General features: G+C 44.6%; 1 protein-coding gene across 4 annotated transcripts in view; it reads left to right on the forward strand.

Annotated features, from left to right (window-relative positions):
• PKIG (cAMP-dependent protein kinase inhibitor gamma) overlaps positions 1-17950 on the forward strand; it is a 93775-nt gene that overhangs the window by 59264 nt on the left and 16561 nt on the right. For 2 of the 4 annotated variants that reach the window (XM_086702297.1, XM_086702295.1), the window contains one exon: positions 12859-12928. The gene's annotated coding sequence lies outside the window, so the exon portion shown is untranslated. Of the gene's footprint in view, positions 1-1625; positions 1802-5207; positions 5350-12858; positions 12929-17950 lie in introns of those variants that run through there. The other 2 variants (XM_086702296.1, XM_086702298.1) reach the window with 2 other exon arrangements.

Below are 17950 nucleotides of genomic sequence, written 5' to 3' on the forward strand. Positions count from 1 at the left end.
TCCCTCCCACCCCTTCCCTATTTGTTTTAATAAGTTAGCTCATTTTTCTAAGTAGAGATGATCCCATTTAGAAACAAGGGCCATGTTCAGAGAAGTTACCATTCTGAGAAGTAGCCTTGGCATGTGTATGGCATGCATGCTGGCCTAAGTAGGAGTTAAAAGACTCAGTTTCCAAATCTCACCCTTTAATCTTGAGCTGTATGACCGTGAGCATGTCACTTCTCTTTGTTTCATTTTTCCTACCCAGGAAAAGCAGACTAAGAATTTAGCCCCCGGGTACTAATTCTCCTAAAATGAGAATCAGGCGAGATTACGTACAACAACAAAGCTGCCGTCTATCAGCTCGTAGTATGTGCAGATGCTTTCATTTCCCTTGCACGTGTTCTTTCTCGCTGCCCTAACAGGCAGGCCCTAGTGTCCCATTTTATAGTTTAAAAAAAAAAAGTTCAGAGCAGTTAAGTCACACAGGACTCAGATCCACATCTCTGGCTCCCACACTGATGCCCATAAGCAATATACATGTCACGCCGCTTCCCTTTGTACCCAGAAGTACAGGGCTTTTGTGTGTCTTCCTCTTCAAGAGCTCTGCAAATGCAAGAGATTGCTACTCTCTCTCCTAACCCCTGCTGTTCCACGTTAATCCCTAAGGACAGTTCTCATACTTCTTTATCTTATCCAGTAGTTTATGCTGCCTCTTGCTATGTCCCCCAGGCCTTGTTCAGTGAATTCTTTGGTGTTTTCTCCCAGAGAAACAGTTCAGCTGCACCACAAAGGAGGCTAAAGGAGCCAGGCTGAGCCTGGCATCTCGGGCATCAGCCTCTGACCTGTCAAGGCTTCTCCCCTCCCTCAAGCATGTCGTCAGCCGGCTTGCAGTAAAATTCTTTATGTTGAGATTGTTGATAAGCTCCTCAGTCACTGACCTTCAAAAGTGGGAGGCCCCAAAGCCATCTTCATTGATGGGGAAACTGAGGTGCAGGAAGAGAGGTGACTTGAGGCCATTCAGTTAGGAGTGTGATTGAGACCAGAAGCCAGTTCTCCAGGCAACAGACCAGTGCGCCTTCCGAACCTCACACTTGGGCACATGTCCTCTCCCCTAAGTGAGGGACAAACATGCACTGTGCCCAGCATGCACCCAGAAAACTTGGGAGGAGAAATTAAACAACTGAGAAAATTGAGCAGGAGGAAATGGGGGTGGGGTCGAGTGGGGATCTCCACCCTAGGAAGCATATTACACACCAAAGTGAATGAAAACACAGCAAAGCAAACCAGATCACCTTCAGTCATCAGTGACTATGAGGCAAAGGGACTTAGGCCAGGATCCCTGGCCCAGTGACTGGATAGGAAGCCTTTTGTCACTAAGGCTGCACTGTTTAAAATTGAAGGAAGGATGTTAGGCAAGTGTGACGGCCTGGGATGCAGTTACAGCCCCCCCACCCCCGGCTCATTGTCCAGAGGAAATGGATCTCCCCCGTGGACGGAGAGGTGGAAACCAAGCAAGGCAGCTGAGTGGTTGACATCATCAGGCTGAGCATTGGGTTACAACAAATGGGGACTTACTTGGCCAGAGACGTGGGAAACACCCACTAAAACCCTCGAAGTGCATTTCATTTAGAGACTCTGAAAGAGGGAGGGAGGGAGAGAGAGAGAGAGAGAGAGCAAGAAAGAATCCAGACTGCTCTGCCGGCCTGGTCTGCTAATCTTGCTAACCCTCAGAAGGAAAGCATTTTGAATCCTGGTTTCTTAAATCCTCCCCTCACTTGTGACTGAAGAGCCCTGGACTTTGGAGAAACTCGTCGCTCTTGTGAGTAGAACTTTATTCTCCCCGCCGCTCCCACCCCAAGGGAAAGCAGAGCTTGGAGGCAGAGCCCTCTGGAGAGCTCCGCTGGCTTTATAGCCTGTTGGCCACAAAGTGTCTATTTTTATATTATGATATATTATTGCTCTGAAAATTATGACTTTGTCTCAAACTGCCTGAGGCTAGAGTCTGAACTCAAGCTTCACAGATGGGCTCCATTCAAACGCTGTTTGACTTTTTTACCCCAGGAAGGCTGACAGATTGGCTACAGCTTTAAAAGCAGCTGCTTGCCCTAAAGATAGGCAAAGAAATAAGTGTTCCCTTAGGCATCGGTGTTTGTAAAAACCTTTCGTTTTTTTTCTCTGATTAAGAAGGTGGTACAACCAATTTTACACATTCCAGAGAGAAATGTCCCTGCAAGTGAAAATTCCCCGTAGTCCTTTCCTCACAAATATAAGATGGGTATCCTAAATGTAAGCTAGATGATTAGGTTTCATGAAGTTAGCTTATCACATACACCTAATGCCGCAGTAGCTTCATAGACTCCAGGATGGAAAGAAGCGTCGGAAAACTTTAGCTTCGTGGTATTTTTATTGCTTCCTTTTTAAAATTTGCTGTTGATGACTAGAAAATAAACAGAACAAGTGTTAAGTAAGCACTTGGGCATTTTATTTGTTGGGGTTTGTTTTTAGGATTTTAAACCAGGCGAGGGGCGCCGAGGTGGCTCAGTCAATTAAGCGTCCGACTTCAGGTCAGGTCATGAGCTCGCGGTTCACAAGTTCGAGCCCCTCATCGGGTTCTATGCTGACAGCTCAGAGCCTGGAGCCTGCTCCTGATTCTGTGTCTACCTCTCTGCCCCTCCCCCGCGCTCTCTCTCTCTCTCTCTCTCTGTCTCTCTCAAATAAACATTAAAAAACAAAAACAAAAAACGGGTGAGCCACTGTGTACAGAGGGGAAGGGAGGAGGCTCACCAGTGGGCGCCGGACCTGAGGCTTCTGCGCTGGTTTGAGGTACGTGGCTTGCAGCCGCTGCAAGCAACCCACCTCCCCTGCCAGCAGGTAGAAGCAGTTGGGAAAGTTAAAGGGGAAAGACTTAGGCTTTAAGAAACAAAGGGCCACCCAGTGAAACTTTGTGGCCCTGAGCAAGCGTCCTACACTTTCTGGGCCCCAGTTTCCTCTTTTGTTCCTAAATAAAGGGACAAAACTAGATGGTCGCTATATTTCAGAATTCAGCTTGACGTGAACCATCCATATCTTTCTTGCTTTTGAGGAGAATCCTTAGGGCTTGAGGAGCAAAGTGCCCGTGGTTTTCAGTATCCCAGAGTGGCTAAAAACGGGCACCTGTGAGGACAATTAAAAGAGGACATAACACAGTAAACAGTAAGTTACTTCTGAGTTTTTATAGTTTTGTAAGATGTGATGAAGAAAGTCTCAGTGTGGTGTACGTGTGGGCACACACACAATAGGGAGGGAGGAGAAACAAGAATTAACACTAACGAGCGTCTCGTAAGTGCTCAACCCCATGTTATGCTCACCCTTTTGCAAAACCCGAGGTGGTCAGTGTCATTACTCCCCGATCTCCATTGTATGTTCCATATTATCCTGAACTCCTTCCTCGTGTTCACCTGAACTGTGCTCCCAATTACTGGCATAACTTCCATTCACCGTGTCTCCTCTGGACCATGTACCCTCTCTCGTGAGTCTGTCTCGGACGTTACCATAACCCCATTACCAGGTAGAAAGCCTGGCACACAGTTCCAGAGGAGACACAGCATACTCGATTTTAATGTAGAGACCACCATCCTAGTCCCTGGCTTGGCACAGGAGAGGGAGAAAAGGAAGGAAAAATCTCTCTGCTGCCCTTCTACCTTCATCTTACCGAGACACGGCCTCTCCTGCTGCGGGAAAGGTTGGCCAGAGCCAAAGCGCAAAGAAAAGCAGAAGATGTCAAATCTTGAATTTTGAGTTTCTAGGGTTCCAGGTATTGTCAATTTAAGGGATTTTTATCTATAAGCCTATTAGAGACTCTAACCCTCAAGAAGATGCAGTATTTAAAAACTGCTTGAGGGGCGCCTGCGTGGCTCAGTCTGTTGGGCATCTGACTCTTGATTTCAGCTCAGATCGTGATTCCAGGGTCTTGTGATCAAGCCCTGCATGGGGCTCGCGCTGAGCATGGATGGAGCCTGCTTAAGATTCTCTGTCCCTCTGCCTCTCTCCCCTACTCACGTGCTCTCTCTCTCTCAAAAACAAACAGTCGCTTGAATTAAGACCATGGTTACCAGGAGAGTTCTCAAAGCTCCTTGGAGTCTCTGAGAGTTTCAGTCTCCTCCAGCAGCTCAACCCTTGAAAGTGCACCGTTGCTGCCATGGAACCACCATGGCCGTGGGCAATGGGCCTCTGCCTCTACCCAGCTCCCCAAGATCTCCAGACTTTGGCTGATTTAAAAACTGGTCCTTCCTCCTAAGATGGTGGTGAGGAGGTGATATTTCTGGAAGGAAAGTACCTGGTTTAGGTTTTTATTTTTGTTTGAATTTTAATGCCTTTAGCAGGTGTGCTCCCCAGTTGCTTACCATCTGTGTTATTTGCTTGCCTGTCACCATCTCTAATCTCCTGCCTGTCCCTTGTCCCCTGTGGGCATTTGTATTTTCGATCTCTGGGCTGGTTGGTATCTGCAGTCCTTGTCACTTCAGACTGTCTAGGGTTCAGTGAGAAGTTGGGGAGGGGAGCAGGTACTCCCCACCTCCTAGTGGAGACATCTTAGATTACCTTATAGAGCTTGCTTCTCTTCTGTGAAGTGGGGGGGATCACAGTTATACCTACCTCCAGGGATACCATGGGGATGAAACAGGATAAAGCTCATAGCCTACTTAGTTGGCACAAAAATGCTTGGGATTAGCTACTTTATGGTTTCCAGAAACAGAATGTTAGCCAAGGTACACAGGCCCTGGCCCCCTGAGTCATTGGATGGCATTTGTATGAGGGATGTGAGGTCATCTCTGAACTTATCAGTGTTGAAGCCCATCCTGGCTCTTTCAACAAAGCCTTAGCACTGTTTCCTATCACCCAGTCAGGTGCTGTTCTCCTGGGACCAGAAGATGCTGGCCCCTTCCACTTAAGGAAGAAGCTGGTGGCAGGTGTTACTTTCTGAGTGTGACAAGAAGCTGAGTTCACCCAATTAACTCTGCTGAGTGTTTTCACAAGGGGCCAGAAGTGATTCCTAAGTGGAGACAGACGTGGAAAATCTAAAGTTCTTGGAAACAAGTCATTAATCATGACCCAAGGCTGAGCTCACTACCTCCTGGAAATCTTTCAGAAATGCTTTATGAAAACTTTGTGCACTGCTTCTTCAAAGAGTGGTTCCTTTGGAAGCTGCCGTCAGCTCTGATGCTGAGTGATTCTAAATTGCAGATTAAAATGCATCTGTCTTATTAGAGGAAGCCAGCGTTTCCTAACTTTATTTAGAAGACGTCTCTTTAATCTTGCAAGAAATTACTACTCTTCAACTTGGCTTTTCCGAAATGAATAATGGACCTTCAGGTCACTAAAGAAATGAAGGTATTGTTAGCTGATGCGTTCTTATTATGTCCCAGGGACTTAGGTCAGTCATTATGTTTAGTACTTTATAGGTGTGGTCTCTGCCATTCAGTAAATTACACTGAGGGCAGACCTGGGACCAAGCATGAGGGTGGAGGAACAGGGCCTGGAGGAGAGATAGCCTGTGGCTTGTGAAGTTCTCAGAGCGTCACGGAAGACAGACAGATGAACAGTTGGAGTGGACCAGCATCTGGCAGATAGGAGTCCCCATCTCCGGCTGGTTGATTACCCCCAGAGCTTTGCCAGCTTTAGGGAGAAATGAGAGCTGTGTGCTGCTGAAGCTTTCACTCCTGGAACCTTCCTGTCCAAGGCTTCAGATGAAAGACAGGAACTCTTCCTCACAAACTGCAGAGGCCCCCGCCTTGGAGGATCCTAAATCTTCATTCCCAAGTTTAAGGAGACATAAGGACAGGTGATTTTGCAGTCTAAGATCACCACTGGATCTTGCTGGTTTGTTTTTATAACATTTATTGTAGAGCATTTCCTTTTTCAGATTATGAAATTAGAACATATTCATGGAAGGAAAGCTAGACAGTACAGAAAAACACTTAAATCCTCACCCAGTGGTTTCACATCTTTGATTTTTTAATAAGGCTAGGCCAGGTCAAAGGGTACGGGCTTTGTTAGGTCTTTTATCCACATTCCAGTTTGGCACCAGAAAGTTTCTGCCAGTGTAAGAAACTCCCCTTTAACAGTACACGCTTGTCCTGTCCTCACCCCCCATCCACTCACCCACACACTATCACTGCTTTTCAGGTTTCACTTGTTATTTTCTGGGCAAAGTCTCTGCATATCTCAAAGGTGTTCATGCCATGTGCTGCATTCCCCTGGGTAGGAGAAACCATTGTCTGTGGTTGGAGACTGCAACCTTCCTTTGTACTTTCCCGTGCGTGTGCAAGAATTCGTCCCCTGTTCAGAACCCTCTGTGTGTCAGGCGTTATGCAAGGCGCTATGGGGAATGCCAAGGTAAATGACACCTCTAAGCAGCTTGCAGTCTGATAGGATAAAAAAGACTCCAATAACTCTAACACGTGTCATTGTGCACCCCCAGGGAGGGAGAGTGCCATGGAAAGCCTGAGAAAGAGGAGGGGCAGTGGCATTTGAGTCGAGCCTTCAGTTCACTTCAATACTCTTTTCCTGTGTTCAGCTAGTTAGTATTTATTGAGCACCTAATTATTTTCCAGGCACTGGGCAAGGTGATAGGTGGACAGTGTTTCATGGAACAGGCATGGTCCTTCTTCACATGAAGCTTACAAGGACGTGTAGTGGTGTTATGAAATGAATAAACAGGGGTGCAGTCAGGGCAGGTTTGCTTGAAGAGCCAGTGCTGAGATGAGGTGTCCGTTAGGCCAAGAGCTAAGGCAGGAGGTGGGGAGGAAGGGTGTTGTGGGAAAGAATCCAGATAGGGAAAGGTACATGTGTGCAAGGGCCCAAGGCAGGAGAGCATGTGGGATGTTGGAGAGACTGAAGAGAAGCCAGTGTGGCTGAAGCATAGAGGGGAGGAGAACTGAGAAGGGGGCAGAGGTTAGGGTTCAGAGAGTTAGGCAGGGGCCTGATGATGTAAGCCTTTGTGGGTGGTGTTTGCTGTGTGGAGAATGGATTGAGGGGCAGTCACAGTAGTCGTGGAGAAAGAGGATTGGCGTTGGGTAGGACAAGAAGGTAAGGGTGGGGAGATAGAAGAGGTAGTACATGGATTTGAAACCACTAGAGGTAGAAACTTAGAGGCTTTTAGTCTGTGCCAGAGTCAGGGCTGGGCCCTGAGGGCATAGAGATGAAAGAGATACATCTCCTGTGCCCTGGGCTTTTAGAGGCCTAGCAGCATTGAAGGTTGGGTAGGATGTGGGTAGGCAGACACAGGAGCATGGGATTTCCTTCTCATAGTCAGCAGCTGTATTCCATACATGAGAAAGTTTCTCTCTGAGATGGCATAGAATATTACTCCTGGACTATAATTCTTTTCCTAAAAGGCAAGGAGAGCTCTTATTCCCAAGAGCCTTCCTTTATTCATTGGCTTGCCTGCCTTTCTCCTTGTGATTTCATACCTGAGCTTCCTACTGGAGTCCTACTGGACTCGGGGTTTGGAGACCTGAGTTTGTATTGCAGCTTTGTTACCAACCTGCCATGTGACTTACAAAGATTCTTAACTTGGCTTGGGACACCTGGGTGGCTCGGTTGGTTAAGCGTCTGACTCTTGGTTTCAGCTCAGGTCATGGTATCACAGTTTGTGGGATCGAGCCCCATGATGGGCTCTATACTGACAGTGTGGAGCCTGCTTGGGATTCGCTCCCTCCCTCTCTCTCTCTCTCTGCCCTCTCCCCCTGCTCATGCTTTCTCTTCCTCTCAAAATAAATAAATTAAAAAAAAAAAAAAAAGATTCTTAACATCTCTGGGTCATTTTCACCTGCAAGTAAAAATGATACTGATCTGATACCTGGGTCATTATGAAGATGAAATTAAGATAAGGCATCTTAAAGTGCTTTGTAAAATATGAAGTGCTATAGAAATGTGAGGTGTCATTATTATTTCAATGAAATAAAAGAACACAAGTTAAAAGCAAAGCATTTCACTGGGGAAGGCCAGAGTGTACCTTGCACCTAACTCTGAAATAGCAGATCTAGTATAGTAGCTGTCCTTCAGGAGCGTTCTCTTTTATTTCATTCACTGGGATAAACCATTTCCTTTCCTTTCTCCTTCCATCAAAATGGTTTGCAGAACAAGCCATTTTGTTTCTCTGGATTCCAGAACCCATTTGATACAGAAGCCAAAAGCATCTGCTTGAAGCCCAGGAGAGCCTGTGAGCAGAGATGCAGCATTTGCAGGGCTTTGGTTCCCAGCAGCCAGTACACTCCCAGGAGTGGATTTAATTGGCTCAGGGGGAGGACAGCAGTCAAGGGCACTGAGCCATGGAATAGTCAGCAGCATAGAACCAGCCCACACACCACCTGACCTGGGCAGTTTCTTTCTTTCTTTCTTTCTTTCTTTCTTTCTTTCTTTCTTTCTTTCTTTCTTTCTTTCTTTCTTTTAAAAATGTTTATTTTTAAGGGAGAGAGAGAGAGAGTGCAAGCAGGGGAGGGGCAGAGAGGGAGGGAGACAGAGGATCAAAGCAAGCTCCACTTTGTCAGTGCAGAGCTGGATGTGGGGCTTGAACTCATGAACTGTGAGAAGATCATGACCTGAGCTGAAGTTGGACACTCAACCGACTGAGTCACCCAGGTGCCCCCGGGCAGTTTCAAGCCAAAGCTTTAGGCTTTCTTTTGGATTTTAAAAGGGGAAAATTCCTTTTTTTCTAAGTAATATTTTCCCCTTCCTATTTTTTTTAAAGTTTATTTATTTTGAGAGAGAGGGAGAGAGAGACAGAGAGAGAGAGAGAGAGAGAACGAGAATCCCAATCAGGCTCTGCACCATCAGCACAGAGCCTGATGTGGGACTCTAACCCACAGACTGTGAGATCATGACTTGAGCTGACACCAAGAGTCGGATGCTTAACCAACTGAGCTACCCAGGCACCCATATTTTTCTCCTTCTTGAATAAAAAGCATAAATGTTTAGGAAATGAAGTACCCTTTTTTACCTCCATGAAGCTTTTTAAAAAAAAATTGTCTTCCAGCCATTAAAATGTTCTGTTTTGACCAAAAAGAAAGTAAATACAGTTAACTATCCCATGTAAAGATAAACAGGTAATGTGTAGCATAGCTTATTGGAGTTTTCCTCTGCTCTCATATGCTTCTTTGTTATTGTTTTTATTTTCATTAATTTTCCCTAAAGTAGTAATGCATATGTTCATTGTAACTAAACAATTTGAAGATGTTATAAAGAAAAAGTTATAACCTCTCCTTTCCCCCTTCTTCCCATTTCCTTCCTTCTGAAATCAGTTTGGTATATATACTTCCATACCTTTCTCCAAGCTCCTATTGAAGTGGATGCAGTGTTTGTGTAGATGTGTGGTTATTTGTTTTGTCAGAAATGGGATCATACTTTTATTCTGCACTTCCTTTTTCCCACTAAATAATACATCCTGGGTAGGTATAAATGTAATTCACCCTTTTAAATAGCTGCAGGGTGGGGCGCCTGGGTGGCTCAATCGGTTAAGCATCCAACTCTTGGTTTCAGCATAGGTCATGATCTCAGGTTCATGGAATCAAGTCCCACAGTGGGCTCTGCACTGACAGCACGGAACCTGCTTGGGATTCTCTCTTCCTCTCTCTCTGCCCGTCTCCCCACTCGTGCTTTCTTTCTCTCTCTCAAAATAAATAAACATTTTTTAAAAGTTTTAAGGGGCGCCTGGATGGCTCAGTTGGTTGGGCACCTGACTTTGGCTCAGGTCATGATCTCACAGCTTGTGAGTTCAAGCCCCACATCAGGCCCTTTGCTGACAGCTGAGAGCCTTGGAGCCTGCTTCGGATTCTGTCTCCCTCTCTCTCTGCCCCTCCCCCACTTATACTGTGTGTGTGTGTGTGTGTGTGTGTGTGTGTGTGTGTGTGTGTGTCTCAAAAATAAATAATAAAACACTAAAAAAAAATTTTTTTTTTTAAGTTTTAAATAGCTTTAGGGCTATAGACCTACAGGTACCACAATGTATTCAGCCATTTGTTCTTTGATAGATATTCAAGTGGTTATGTTTTGTTTTCTCTAAAAATATTGTTGCATTAAATATATACATACATCCTTTTTTACTTGTGCTTTTATTTATTGAACTGAAGTCGAGTTGACACACAATGTTACATTAGTTTCAGGTGTACAACACAGTGATTTGCCGAGTCTGTAGGTTATGTATGCTGTGCTCACTGCAAGTGTAGCCACCATCTGTCACCATACAACACTATTATAATACCACTGACTATACTGGTGCTTTCATTTCTATAGGTTGTATTTTCAAAAATAACATTGCTGGGGCGCCTGGGTGGCGCAGTCGGTTAAGCATCCGACTTCAGCCAGGTCACGATCTCGCACTCCGTGAGTTCGAGCCCCGCGTCAGGCTCTGGGCTGATGGCTCAGAGCCTGGAGCCTGTTTCCGATTCTGTGTCTCCCTCTCTCTCTGCCCCTCCCCCGTTCATGCTCTGTCTCTCTCTGTCCCAAAAATAAATAAAACGTTGAAAAAAAAATTTAAAAAAAAAATAACATTGCTGGGTCAAGGGGTCTATGTATTTGACATTTTAATAGAGAATACCATCCTACTTTATAAAGAATTCTAGTAACTTGCATTCTTCCCATAAATGTGCGAGTACTTCCATTTCCCTAAATCTTTAATATTAGGTATTCTTTCCCTTTCTCCCTCCTATCCTCTGTCTCTTCCTCCCACTCTCCATCCTCCTCCCTCTATCCCTTCCTCTCTCTTTATGGTTTCATTCTTTGACCAAGCTGATGGCAGAAAATGGTGTCTTTATAGGTGCTTGCTTTGTATTTTCTTTACTACTTGTGAGATTGAACATTGTTTCATGTTAATTGGCCATTTTATTTTCCTCTGTGAATTTCCTTCACCCTTTTTCCTTATGAATTAGTTGCCTTTTTCTCAACAAGTTACAGGAGCTCTTTATGTGTTAAGTATTCTTGCAAATGAATTTTTGCAATGTATTACAAATATTTTTCCTAATCTATTATTTGTTTATTAAATTTTTCTATTTGTTACTTCATTGTGTCTAGATTTCTTGCCTTGCTTAAGAGTAATATCGCCACCGGGGCGCCTGGGTGGCTCAGTCAGTTAAGCGTCCGACTTCGGCTTAGGTCACGATCTCGCAGTCTGTGAGTTCGAGCCCCGCGTCAGCTCTGTGCTGACTGCTCAGAGCCTGGAGCCTGTTTCAGACGCTGTGTCTCCCTCTCTCTCTGACCCTCCCCCATTCATGCTCTGTCTCTCTCTGTCTCAAAAATAAATAAACATTAAAAAAAAAATTTTTTTTTAAAAAGAATAATATCCCCACCTCAGAGTTATATAAATATTTTCCTAAATGTTCTACAATACTTTTAGGGTTTTAATTATTTAATCCTGAACCTTTAATCCCTTTAGAATTATGTTTATACATAGCAAAGAGGTAGGGATCAGGCTTTATTCTAGGTTGCCAGCACCATTTATTAAATAAACCATCTTTTCTGTTTTGCACTGAAATTCCATCTTTGTGATAAATAAGTTCCTTTCTTGTATCCTTTTCTGAACTTGCTCTGTTAGTTCACAGACCTATTTGTTCTTATAACCATGTCTTTTTATTATGTCTTTATAAAGTAAATTTTTATTATCTCCTAAGATAAATCCCCTATTTATATATTTTTAAAAATAATTTTCTTTTCTGTTTCTTGGCTAAATTTTGGGGTGTTTAGTATTCCATATGAACTTTAATTTTACCCATTTCACTTTCAAAGAAAAACTATTTGTATTCTTATTGAAACTTAATTAAGACAATGTAGTAATTTGGGAAGGATTAACGTTTTTGGATAATTAGACTTAAACTTAAGTGTGAAACTTAAGTGTTCTATTTCAATATTTTGTCATTTTACCTTAGAATTTTTCAATATGCAACATAGATATATTGGGTCAATTCCAGTATTTGTCCTGAATAAGGACCATGCGAAGTTTTAGTTCTGATCTCTTCCATCCTTGACACTCTTACTGTCAAATGTGTAATATTGTCAGATTTGTGTTTATCTTCCTACTTAATCAGTGTTTTCAATTTACCAATATACTGTACTTACTAGTTTTGCTTACTGTTGACTCTAAAACCCCACTTACTTTCTGTGCTTGATTTCCTTCCTGTTGGAGAATGTTTTTGGAGTCTGAGTGGCAAACTTGCTCAGTCTTTGTCTGGAAACATCTTTTGTCCTCACTCTTCATATTTTAGAATTCTAGATAGACCGCATGTATAACGATTACGAAAGTTGTGTGTGTCCCTTTAAAAGTTTTCAACCAAAATAGGAGTCATTCATGTAAAATGTAGAAGTCTTTCACTTCCTTTCTCCTAGTCTCTGAGTCCCAGAGAGAGAAGCACTGTTCAGTTTGCTGATGGCCTTTTTCTATGTAGATACAAAACAAAACAAAACTGTGTATGTGTACAAATGCTGTACTTTTTCCTAGGCATAAACAATCATGTTCATACTTTATATTAAAAATTATGACCTGTACAGTGTCACACTCCTTTTTAACAACAGAGCGTGCCCTTTTTTCCATGTCGGTACAATGAAATCTTTCTCATTCTTTGTAGCAGCCATCTAGTATGGTATTAGTACATCATAATTTAACTCTTTTTCTTATTAACAAATATTTAACTTGTTTCTTCTTTCCTTTGCTATTGCACAATATGTTTTACTGATCATCCTTTTACTTATGGGAACATACCTTTGCTATAAATTCCTATATATTTGACCCAAAGGGTGTGCACATTGAATATGTTACTAGATATGCTTAACTTGTCTTCCCAAAAGATTGTTTTAGTTTACAACCCTAGAGTATGTCTGGCTCTAATTCTTGTTTTTCTTGTCCCTTAGAATTTCCACACTGATTAGTCAACAGTGGAAAATCCGAAGAGATGCAAGTAGGAAAAAGAAACTAAAACAGGTGGGTAGTCACATTGCTCATACCACTACTACAGCATCCCAAGTATTTATCTAAATACCTTTACTTCTGTTCAAACAAATAAAATAGGTTCCAAGTGAAATTAGAAAGGAATTTTGGTCCCATGAAGAAAGGTATGGCCAAAGGTTGGCCCTTTGCAGAAATTATACAATATCACACTGCAATTTTACAGACCATTTCTTTATAGCATCAGAAAGACAATTTACTTCTAGTGGCTTCAAAGAGAATGGGTTTCTTCAGCCATCTATTTAAGCTGATGGAATTATACACAGGGGCTATCAGCAAATTTGGGCATGATGCCAACTTTCTTGTTTGTTGTGCAAAGCTATTTTCATCAGGACCAAAGCACATTATGGGGATTTTAATACTGTGATAGAGGAGGAAAAGCAAGCAAAGCCCAGCCTGGAGAGACCAGCACAGCCCAGTGGTCTGATGAGGAGAGAGGGTGCAGGTCCCTTCCAGTCAGAAGAAAATTGCAGTTCATGAAACACGAATGGCCTACTTGGAAGTATGGCCACTTTGGGTCGGTGTTCATACTTTAACAGTTCTGGCATCGGTTAGTCATTTTTAACAGCCTTTGATCCGTGGCTCAGCTCCCTCCCCTCCCTACAACATGTCTACCCCTCTCTTGGCTCCGCCTCCCTACAGTTAGAGCAGAATCTCGCGCCTTCATTTCTCTGTCCAAGGCCTAGTAGTCCCAGGAGCTTGGGGGAGTTCCACCTCCTTTAAATTCTGTCTCATGGCCTACCCTGCGTCCAGCACCTACGAGTCCTCTTCTCTGTTGGCAGAGTGAGAGTCTAGTCTGTCTGGAAGCTGCCCTGGGGCTGGAAGTCCCCAACTGCTTATCAGCAAGGCTTCGGGACCTTGCCCTGCAGTAGCTTCCCAAGCTACTGGGCTTGTGTCCTGTTCTGACTCAGTGCCCCTGGGAACCCCCTGGATGCAGCTGTTTGCAGTGACTAAGATGCGGCAGCCGGTCAGCCCCCAGGACTGTTTATCTGGCCGAGGCCCATTTAGGAGGGCAAGCCTGCAAAAGACCTCTCTGTTCCAGAGCCACTAAACCTTGAGGACGCTGGGGTTATAGGAAGTCTAGAGCTGGGGTTTTTAACCAGGGGTTTATAGTTAGCTTCTGGGATTCAGAATTCCCCTGTATTCATAGGTACAGTGTGCGTGTGTGTGTGTGTGTGTGTGTGTGTGTACACACACACACTTTTCTAGGCCAAGTGTCCGTAGCTTTCCTCAGGTTCTCAAATGTGATCTGAGATCTCTGAATTTTAAGAACCATTTGTCTAGAGAAAGCCTAAAGTGTTGTAGGCCACTGTGTCCCCCTGAGCACCAGCCTCACAGATGCCAGGATCTTGAGGGACCTTACCAGGCTTCTAGGTTTTTCTGTTTGAGGGTGAACTGGGACAAATTACTTAGTGTCACTGAAGCTGAGAGCCTTCCCATGGGATGTCCCACAGTCCAGTCATGAAATTGCACCCCCATCCCTGGTTTCATCTCATTGAACACACCAGGTGTGCTGAACACTCATAGGGAGTGGGGTTTCTGGCTTTTGAGTCCATAACTCAGAAGGGGCTCTGTAGGCAACTCTACTGACAGTGGTGAGAATAGTGCTGAGGGCTGGAATTCAGTTTGGCTCCTGATTGCCAGGAAGAGCACTAAATGCTTTATCTACATCATTTTCTTTAACGCACACACTCCTTCAGTGAGGCTGGTACTGCTGTTTTACAAATGGAGAAATGGAGGCACAGAGAGATCTAGTAACTCACCAGAGATCACAGAGCCAATAAGCCAGTAAGTGATACATGACCCATGCACATGAGCTTAACCACCAAGCTTCATGGTAAAAGTAAAGGGCATTGATAGAAAAGCTAAAGTAAACGGGGGTGTTTAGTGTAGGGCAAGCTGCCCTGTATATTGTGATAGTGAGAGCATTGCTATGTTACACCAGATACACAGCTGTGGTCTTAAATCATTAAGAAAAGGTTGGTAATAGTGACGCCTGGGTGGCTCAGTCGGTTAAGCATCAACTTTGGCTCAGGTCATGATCTTGAGGTTTGTGAGTTTGAGCCTCGTGTCAGGCTCTGTGCTGACAGCTCAGAGCCTGGAGCCTGCTTCAGATTCTGTGTCTCCCTCTCCCTCTGCCCCTCCCCTGCTCACGCTCTCTTAAAAAAGAAAAGGCTGGTAATACATTAATGCATTAATGCAATACATGAGAAGAATTTCTATCCATTATAATTCAGATAAAGGATTTTTTTTACAGCTTTATTGAGATATAATTCACATACCGTACAATTCACCCATTTAAAGTATACAATTCATTGGTCTTTAGTGTATTTAGCGTTGTGCATCTGTCCCCATAATCAGTTTTAGAGCATTTTCATTACTCATTACCTTCCCAACTCCCCACCCCTCCCCAGTCCTAGGCAACCACTAATCTACTTTCTGTCTCCAGGTGAGGTTTTGATACTTACAAGATTAACCGTGTGGGAATCTTGGTGATCTGGAGTGAGTTGTTCCCTGAGGGAAATTTGACTCTAACATATTTTATAAATGACTTTATTGGCTAAGAAGCTATAAGTGTGTCTTTAATATGCCTGAATTTGGGGTTGACATAGGCAAGAGACAAGTATTTTCTGAATCATTTCCACTTGTCAACATCGCCTGTCAAATAGGCTCCTCTGGGTAAGTGACTGTAAAACTTGGCTTCGTGGGGCCACATTTCTCCACTGGCATCAGAACCAGCGGTAATCCAGCACAGGATCTTTCTTCTGTCATCTGAATCCCTGGTGTGGCTTCTCTCTCGGCTTTACTGTGGTTGTCGGTGTGAAGGCTGCTCATGTGGGTGCCTGTCACTGTAAAATTCAGGAGACCGCACGTACAGTATCCTGTCAGGCCCTTTGAGGACGTCCAACTGCGTGCTCTCTTGAGCTGTTTCATGGTAGCAGATCCACTGTACCTCTCTCTGGATTCATTCATTCTTTCTTTCTCTCTTTTAGAGACCATTTATTAGGCATTATGCAGCAGGTGCGGTGGTAGGTGCTCGGTGAATCTACTCTCCAAAAGCTCCTTGTGCCCATCATTACAGTGTGTGGCCTTGTGTCACCAGGTGGAGAGAGCCATTTGTGTTGAGAGAAGCCTGAGGCGCAGGGGGTTTGATGATAGAACAGTTCTCTGAGGGGGACGACACAGATGCAGTACTGTCCACCTCAAGACAAAGCCGTCCCCAGAGTGCACCAGCCTCAAGAATGTGCACCTGGGCGCCTGGGTGGCTCAGTCGGTTTAGCGTCCAACTTCAGCTCAGGTCATGATCTCACGGTTTGTGAGTTCGAGCCCCGCATCAGGCTCTGTGCCAACAGCTCGGAGCCTGGAGCCTGCTTTGGATTCTGTGTCTCCCTTTCTCTCTGCCCCTCTCCCATCCTCACTCTGTCTCCCTCTCTCTCAATAAATAAATAAACATTTACAAATTTTTAAAAAAAAGAATGGGCACTGAATTGGGAATGAAGAAATACAGATTCAAGTCCTGGTTGGAGGACCTTGGGTGACTTGTGCTACCTCTCTGAGCCATGGTGTCTCCATTGTGAGGGTTAAACAATGCAGTGCCTCTGAGATACTTCCGGCTCCATTGCTGGAAGGAGTGTGCATGTAGTAAGTGTTGAATGAAGAACTAAAGGAAAGAAGGAACGTTCTGTGATTGTCAGGGCGAGAGTAGAACTGGAGCAGGTCAGGCGACTGGGTAGAGATGAGTGTAAATGAAGACAAAGGAGAGCCTCCCTTTCCTTTCCCTGGCAGTCCACTCCTGCCGCTTCAGCCCCTTTAACCTCACCTTTTCCTCAGGTTCTCTCTCATCCTCTGCTTCTCTGAGCCAGAGAGGCGCTGCCTTTGAGGCCCCAGAGCCAGCCAGTCCTGGGTGAGAATCCAGGCTCCAGCATGTGCTATTATGTCTAACGGATCTAATTATACTAGGCTACTGTGAAGTAACGAAGACGGTGTATGGAAAGCACGTGTCACCATGCCTGATGCACAGTATATATACCCCATAAATGGTAGCCATTTTCATTTTATCACTGTCACTATTATTTCTTTGGTCAGGAGCCAGGGCTCAGATTGTTATCTTAATCACTGGCTTGAGAGTATGGAGGTTCTTAAGTTTTTATTTCGTTTGTTTACTAATTCATTCGCACGATTGTATTTATTGAGCCTCTTCCGTATGTCAGGAACCATGCTGTGTGCTGGGGATACATTGGCAAACAAAGTCGGGGTACCTATCCTCGTGGAGCCAATTGGGAAGGCAGATAGTGAACAAATATATCAACACTCGCAGCATGGCAAAACGGGGAGCTCTTATCTTTTCTGCTGGGTCAGGGAAGAGGATGCTCGGGCTGAAGGGTGTCTGTCCTGGGCCACTAGGAGTTACGCAGGACACTTCAGGGGGCTGGCCGTCCCGTGAAGACTCAGTGTCTGGATGTAGGGAGTGGAGGGCTGCAGTACTGAGCCCAGGGACTGGGAATCTTGGGCAAACTGTTGCCATGGGCCGAAAGCACAGGTGAATCTATGTGCTCTCCTCAAGAACAGTCCCTGAGTTGTAAGCATGTTGCCTTTCCAGGTTCCAAGGGAGGCTCTTTAATTAGTATTTACCTATGTTGTGTTTTGTGGATCCTGATTTCTACTTCTATCCAGAGGCAGGAAGAATGGAACAAGAACTTTGTTTCCCCTTCAGCTTAAGACCAGAGGACCCAGGCCTTGCTGGCACTGCGTTCGGGCCTACAGTATGTCTGTGAGTGTTGTGTGATGAGTAGTGCCCTTCACTGCCCCGAGGCTCCACTCACCCCACACTAGGGAGAAGGCTCTGAAAATAGGCATGGAAGGGAAGCATTAGAGTATCCAATTGGAAACACCTGTGAAAGGGTCACATCAAAATCAGAGCAAAATTCAGAGACACCCTTGTCCTCTCAGACCCCAGAGGGTACCAGCCACATTCGGTCTTCTTTCCCCACCAGTCCC

Source organism: Puma concolor, chromosome A3 (genome assembly GCF_028749965.1).
Source record: "Puma concolor isolate L17-30 chromosome A3, mPumCon1.1.hap2, whole genome shotgun sequence".
Lineage (NCBI taxonomy): Eukaryota > Metazoa > Chordata > Mammalia > Carnivora > Felidae > Puma > Puma concolor.